Here is a 6,902-nt window from a genome sequence, read left to right on the forward strand (position 1 = left end):
GTTCTGAGGATGGGGCACCGGACCTGGAACGTTAACTCTGATCTTTCCTTCACTGATGCTGCTAAGCTTTTCCAGCAACTTCTGTTTTTTTTAACTGTTCTGTGGGATCCTGTTGTGCGCAGATAACTGCCATGTTTCCTACAATCGTGACAGTGTCAATGCTTTGTAAATGCTTCACTGACTCTGAACAGTTTTGGGATATCCTGATGTCTTGAAGGGTGCGAGATAAATACAAATCCTTTCCCCACCCTCCCCCTTTCTGTATTAGCTCAGATTTGGGACTACAAATCCCAGAAGGCATTGCATACCCCCTCGGCACATGCGTCCTTGTGCCTGTTTACCCTCCACCCCACCCTTCACCCCAGCCCAAGAGGTGATGACGTACCTTCTCTACCTCCCCCCGCCCGGATGGGTCGGGCAGTGCGCAGACTCGAGTTCGCGTTCATTTCATTCCAGTTCTCATTCCTGGAATTCTTGCGAGTGCTGTGCCGTTCACCAGCTCTGCAACTCACTGCAATAAAAAAAACACACCCCAACAAAAAAAAATACACCCCCTCAACAGCAAGTTACCAAACTTTTCTTTTTCTTTAAAAAAAAATAATATTTTTTATGCATTTATAAGAGCTTTTAAAAAAATATCCTGAGGTGAGTTTGTATCATTTTTGTTTGAAACAATGTATCTATTTTTAGTAATAATGTATCTAATTTTTGCAACAAGCAAAATATAATTGATACTTCTGGACGTGTGGGAAAAAAACGAAAAGAATTTTCGGATCGATTGATTTGCTTTGAAAATAAAACAATTTGAGGGAGTGTTTGCTCTAGATTTGGGCTGCAGCCCGCTCCCCGCGCCCAGGCAAATCTGGCGCAAAAAAATCTTTGACATTTTTAACATTTTTCCCCCTCTCTCGCTCGCGCGCTCTCTCTCTCTCTCCCTCTCTCTCTGTAAAGCAGAACTTCCGGACGCAAGTCTTTAGAGGGGGAGAGATTTTTTTTTAAAAAAGAAAAATTTCGTTTTCAATAAATAAATAAGCAAAGTAGTTATTTACCGGCGACAAGGGTTGTATATTACCAATGTGTGTAGATTTTTGTGTATGTTTTTTTTCCACTCGCTCTCCTGATGTTTTGGTAATGAAAGTTAAAAAAAAAATGCGAATTGAAAGTCGGAATTTCGTGTCTTTTTTTTCTTCTATTCCTGGTGCAGGGGGAAGAAAGAGAGAAGGAGCGGCGGAGCTGGAGATTTCTTGTTGTGTGGGGGGTGGGAGAGAGGGAGAGTGTTCACCGCTTGGGCCTGGCCTACTCAGCTCTGCCTCACCGCCGACTTGTTGCAAATCCCAGGAAAACTCGAGAGCTTTCCTCTTTCTCTGTCTCTCTCTGAGTAAGTAGTTCAGTTCCTCTACCCGTTTCTCTCCCAGCTTTCTTAACGCATACGGCAAATATTTGCTTAGATTCTGACGTAAGGGGTGCAGTGATTTTTCTACAAAGTGCATTCACACGCACATCTCTTAAAATCTCAGCCCTGCACTTTTTCTATAATTTTACACGTTTCTGCGTTTAAATATTATCTTTTCTCAGGACTGCCTAGTTTGAAAAATACCATTGTGGTATGTGGAGCGGAGGGTGTGTGGAGAGGGGGGTCTGATAGTGCGGAACTAAATGAAGTTCAGTAATACAAAATAGAAGAAAGTGCATGTTCTTAAATGTAAAAAAAAACTCCTTTCCCTAATCGAGATCGTTTACGCTTCTTGTATTTTTTTAAACAAAAGAGGTTAAATTGTTGTCTGACTCTACTGTAAATGCTTTTGATCATTCTGTAGCCTCTAGAGGTTGTTAAATAATTTAGTACACTAAACGGGCTGCAGTTGAATGAGGATGGTCGATGATTGTACTTGTGTGAAGTTTCTTTTTTAATTGAAATTGATTGCTTTGGAAACGAGCATTTCTGGTTATGGCAGTGCTGGAAAGTAGTGGCAACCCGGAGTCGTGATCTAAATGTGTCAGCCATGGTTTAAGGGTCTGTCTGGGGAATTAGGAAGCACATTTCTCAACACCAGCACGATTTCAGAAATTGGTAACTTGGTTGTATGAAGTCTTGGGAGACTTCAGATGGATCTGCGTGAAACTCTGCTTGCATTATGAATTTTTTTTAAATCCTTAAACTCGCCTGAGTTTTGTTTCTGTGTCTGTTTGTATTGTAATCCATCCCAAGGCATAGTGTAAAGTTAAATGCTGATACAGTTTTGGTAGCAAGAAATTGTTACTTCATGGATTAAAAGTCTCTTAAATATTTCAAAAAAATGATGCATTGTAGCAGTCAGTTGCAAGGATGCAATAATGCAATAACTAACAGGATGTTCAAAATTATAATAAAAATTCAGAAGACTGGAGTCTTTGTATTTTTCTTATCATATTTTTATCACTTTCTCTCTCATTCCATCATCTCTTTTTCCCTGTTTTCCTATCTCTACTTTTTTCAAACATTTCCTTTCTCATTCTTTCAATTTTCTTTTGTCTCTTTCTTTCTGTCTCCTTTAATATTTCTTACCATTCTGGTGGATATTTTGCTCAAATCATAAGTTGATTTTCCCTTCAACTTGAGAGAAAGGAGCCAAGAATTAATGAACTTTAAAATGGAGTTCAGACATTGTCCGTGCCAGTGTCAGTTACCATAGTGTTGTGTGTCTGGTTTTTGAATGGCTGATTGTGGAATAGTTCCACGTTTTATATAAATGACTGAACTTCTTATCATGTCCAAGATAATGACTGTAAAGGTTGAAGGAGGTGCATCTTACGTAGGGGAATGGCATGTGATTCTAGTTCAGAAGAATAGTTTTAAATAGTGGTGTTAAGAATCAGAACTGCTGCTTATCAGAAAACAAAACTATTTTTCTGTTTCATAAATGTTCTACTCTAAGCACGTGTGTGTGTTTATTAGCCTGTGTGGTATTTAGCTGCTAAGATTCTTAAAATAATGGAAGCATTGGAAAACAGTGTGAAATACCTTTGCCTTGAACTCAGAATCTTTATTTTGATTTCTTTAATTTCATGGAATATGTATAATACCATCCTTAAGCTTTAAAAGGTTCAAAAGCTAGGACATTTCATTGCCATTTAAGTAGTTCCAAATTTGTAGGTTTTTTAAAAAAATCCTAAATTAACCTCTTTTTTTAAATTGTTTTTATTGGAGTCAGTGAATGATATTTTTGCATCTTGACTGTAAATTAGTTTCCTCATTTCGATGTACGAATGCTGTTTGAAGACCTGATTTCTAGATGTCTTATTCTCATTCTTTGCCTCACTGCTTGGTCACTCCATAGAGAAGTGTCATCTCTTCATGTTTTCCAAAAGCTACTGTGTCCACTCAGGCATGTAATTAATTATAAGGGAGATTATTTACAATGGACTGTCATCATCAGTACTGCTCTCAAAATGGACACCAGTTGCATGCTTTATTTGATTAATTATAATCAGAACAGGAAGAGACCATTCAACCCTCTGAAGTCTGTTCCACTATTCAGTTAGATCATGGCTGATCTGTAAATTAACTATATCTGCCCACTTTTTAAGTTCCATATTGCTTAATACCCTTTGCCAGAAACAACTAGCAATCTCTGTTGTTGAGTTTTCAGTTGACCCCCACCCACCCTCAACCTTGGCTTATTGTTTGGACAAGAAGCTCCTGATTTCCACTACATTTTTTTTTGATTAAGTGCTTCCTGACATTATTCCCAGTGGCCATGCTGTAATTTTAGTGTTATATTCCTTGTTTGGGCTCTTGAAATAGATGTAATAGTTTCTCTCGCTCTTGGCTCTCGATCTCACTTTCTCTTTCATAACCCCCTCCTCAATTGTTTCCCTTAAACTTCTTCATAAACCTCAATTTGCTTCACCCTTAAATGTTACAAAGGAAATCCAAGCCTAGCCTTTGCAACTGGACCTCGGACTTTAACCATTTTAAGCCCAGTATCATTCTAGTGAATCTGTATTACACACAAAAGCTGACACACATCCAGTGTACCTTTACAGAGGTGTGGTGCACAGATGTAAATACAGTACAATGGGAGTGCACTATGTTTGGATAGAACTGTAATCCAACTTCCACCATTTGTTTTACAGCCCTCTTGAGATAAAGACCAACATTCTATTCACCTTGTTAATTACTTTTCTGAATGATCTAGCTCTAACTTTTAAGATTTGCCTCCTTGTGCTAGACTCTGCAAGAAAATGGGGGGGGGGAAGGAAACATGACATAGTCAACTTCGCACAGTTGCTAAGTCACTCAGAAAAGCCTAAGTTATAAATAGAACCTGAATCTATACATGGTCAGATTTGAGGCTTCTTTTTATGCCAGGATTGAAAAATCTTTTAACTGTGTATGAGGATTTCTGCAGTTCTTCAGCCTGTATTGTCACAGATTGATACAGCACAGGTAGGGACCATTGTGACATCATGATTTTGTTGGCACTTCGCATGGATTATCCTATTAGTCCTGAACTACTTTGCCCAAAACCCTGGGAATCTTTTCCCCTCATGCTTTGCCAATTATCCGATTCCCATTTGAAAGTTACCATTGAATCTGCATCCATCTCCCTTTAAAGACAGTGCATTGCAGATGATGTTACTCATGTCAGTGGTGTGTTAGTCACTTCTCAGAAGATCCTGTTAGTTTGAACCAGAGGTTTGCAGCATTGGACCAGGGCCAGTGAATCTAGCAGTGGGGATCACTGGCTGACCCAACAGACCAATGAATTCATCTTGACAGCAATCTGTGCTTGTTGCTTTGTGCTTTCGCATGCATGAAATGTCTAGTGCCGGATTCTCTTTGCAAACTGCCCTTAATATGTGTGAAAGATGACTCTATAACACAGGGCCACTGTTTCTTGCCATGGACCAGTGCCTCTGTCAACTTATGGTTCTGGCAGCCTAATTTCAAGCTCTGGTGCACTCCAGTTTGATTCCAAAAGTCCCGGCAGTAATAGAGGAACTTGTACGAGATGCATAGTAACTAAAATTCACAACTCGCCAACACTGAAATCTGCCTGTTGTGTGTCAAGCAAAACACTTCAGCGTAACACAAGTTGAATTGACAGGTTAGAAAAACAAAACACTACCTTTTTTTGCGAACTAGGTTGTAATCAGAGTATCCAGAGCTGAATCTACACTGTATCAAGTTTCATATTGACAGCAAGCTGCCTTATAAACGACATTATGTGTTTGTTCTGTGACTTGGAGCTGTGGTGCTCGCTGTTTATTGCCTATAGTACCTTGATTTATTAAAGCCTCCAGCAACTGAACAGAATAGGTTTGACATATCCAACATTCTGCAGTAGGGAGCGTCTAAACAATGTTTATTAAAATTCAGTATCTCAGAAGATGCCTGTCTAAATGAAGAATCTCTAGGAATTTCTTTTAAACTGTCAATGAAATGGTTGAATCTGAATTATAAACTGTAAAACAAAATGCGTAGACATCTTTTTTAAAGAAAAGGAAGTATGCTTTTTAAGTAGAGCCAGTTGTGTGGTTTGGAAAATCTGGATTTTGCAATGTTTTTGCTAATTGAAAACTCTGTCTTTTGTTTCGACGGATTTCCTGCAGATCGTTTTTTTTAAAAAAAAAAGTCCTGTTAATGTTTCCCTTTATGCTCTTTCATGATCATTTACTGCAGTAAACAAATTTACTTTTTAACTCCTGACACGGCAAGAAGGTGAGAATTAAATTTGTTTGTTGAAGAAGGATGGGTGGGGAGTGGGGGTGTATAGATTGTAATTGAGACTTGTTTTATTGTAAACTTGTAGAGGTGTAAGCAACAGGCACTTCATTTAACTGTAATCAAGGGGAAGAGTGGATGTAAATTGTTTTTTTTGTTCAGCGAATGATTAATTGCTGTATTTTTATTCATATTATATGTTTTTTCATTTACTTTAGTAATTCGTAGGATTTTGACTTAAATCAGTGACAGTTGAGGTTTTGGAATTCCTTTTTAAAAAGAAATGTATTTGAAAGCCTGAAAGTGATACTGTCAGACTATTGTTTAATTAAAAGCAAATCAATTCAGTACTCTTTTAAAGGAGGAGAACATAGTCTCGTTTCCGCCCTGGGCCTGTGTGTGACTCTAGAGTTTCCCGTGTTGTATGAAACTGCTACCAGCTGTTCAAGAAGAATAACGCAACTAACTTTCCAAGATGCCTCAGTTTTGTTTTAGGGGTTGTGGGTGTCCCCTTGTTCCTAGCCAGAAAATTGATTTTTAATGTCCTGAAAAGATATGAGGGGAAAAAAATTGAGCTGAAATACTGTTTACAAGATTGCATTTCTGTTGATTAAAAGCTGTAAGATTGTACATTGATGTTTTTTTCGACCATGTTGACTGTTCCCCCATCTCTTCACCCCAACTTCCCAAAGGTAAGACACTGTCATTGGACTAACAGTGAAGGAAATGTGTCTCCAATTCATAGAATTGCTGCCAGAATTTGTTATACAAGATCGTGAGAATGGCTTCACCCCTTGCTCCTACAACTTTTAGTTAGGCTATATAAATGCAAATTGTCATTGATCAGATTGTTAGTAAAATCCAAAAACGGGGCAAGAGTAGTATTTTGTCTGTTGGATGAAGTACAGGTGCATGACTGAATATGACACTTAAACAATAATATTTTATGGTGTTTCTAATCTGGGATTGTCACTCTCCCTATTGCTGAGGATGGAGCTCAATTGAAAACTTGAAAACCATAACTGCTAGATTGCTGTTAGACAAAGGTATTAAGAATTATAGAATGAGGGCGGGTAGATGGAGTCAAAATGCAGATCACCTACAGTCAGATAGCAGAGATAGTAGGAACTGCAGATGCTGGAGAGTCCGAGACAACAAGGTGCAGGGCTGGATGAACACAGCAGGCCAAGCAGCA

At 38.5% G+C, this 6,902-nt stretch overlaps 1 protein-coding gene across 6 annotated transcripts in view; it reads left to right on the plus strand.

The window, feature by feature from the left end:
* Positions 1-409: 409 nt before the first annotated feature.
* The window catches only part of tead1b (TEA domain family member 1b), a 191,112-nt gene continuing 184,619 nt past the window's right edge, over positions 410-6,902 (plus strand). For 4 of the 6 annotated variants that reach the window (XM_048606803.1, XM_048606807.1, XM_048606802.1 and 1 more), the window contains exons 1-2: positions 410-645; positions 1,205-1,378. The gene's annotated coding sequence lies outside the window, so the exon portion shown is untranslated. Of the gene's footprint in view, positions 646-957; positions 1,077-1,204; positions 1,379-5,659; positions 5,705-6,902 lie in introns of those variants that run through there. The other 2 variants (XM_048606804.1, XM_048606805.1) reach the window with 2 other exon arrangements.

This window comes from Rhincodon typus, chromosome 17 (assembly GCF_021869965.1).
Source record: "Rhincodon typus isolate 14 chromosome 17, sRhiTyp1.1, whole genome shotgun sequence".
NCBI classification, from domain to species: domain Eukaryota; kingdom Metazoa; phylum Chordata; class Chondrichthyes; order Orectolobiformes; family Rhincodontidae; genus Rhincodon; species Rhincodon typus.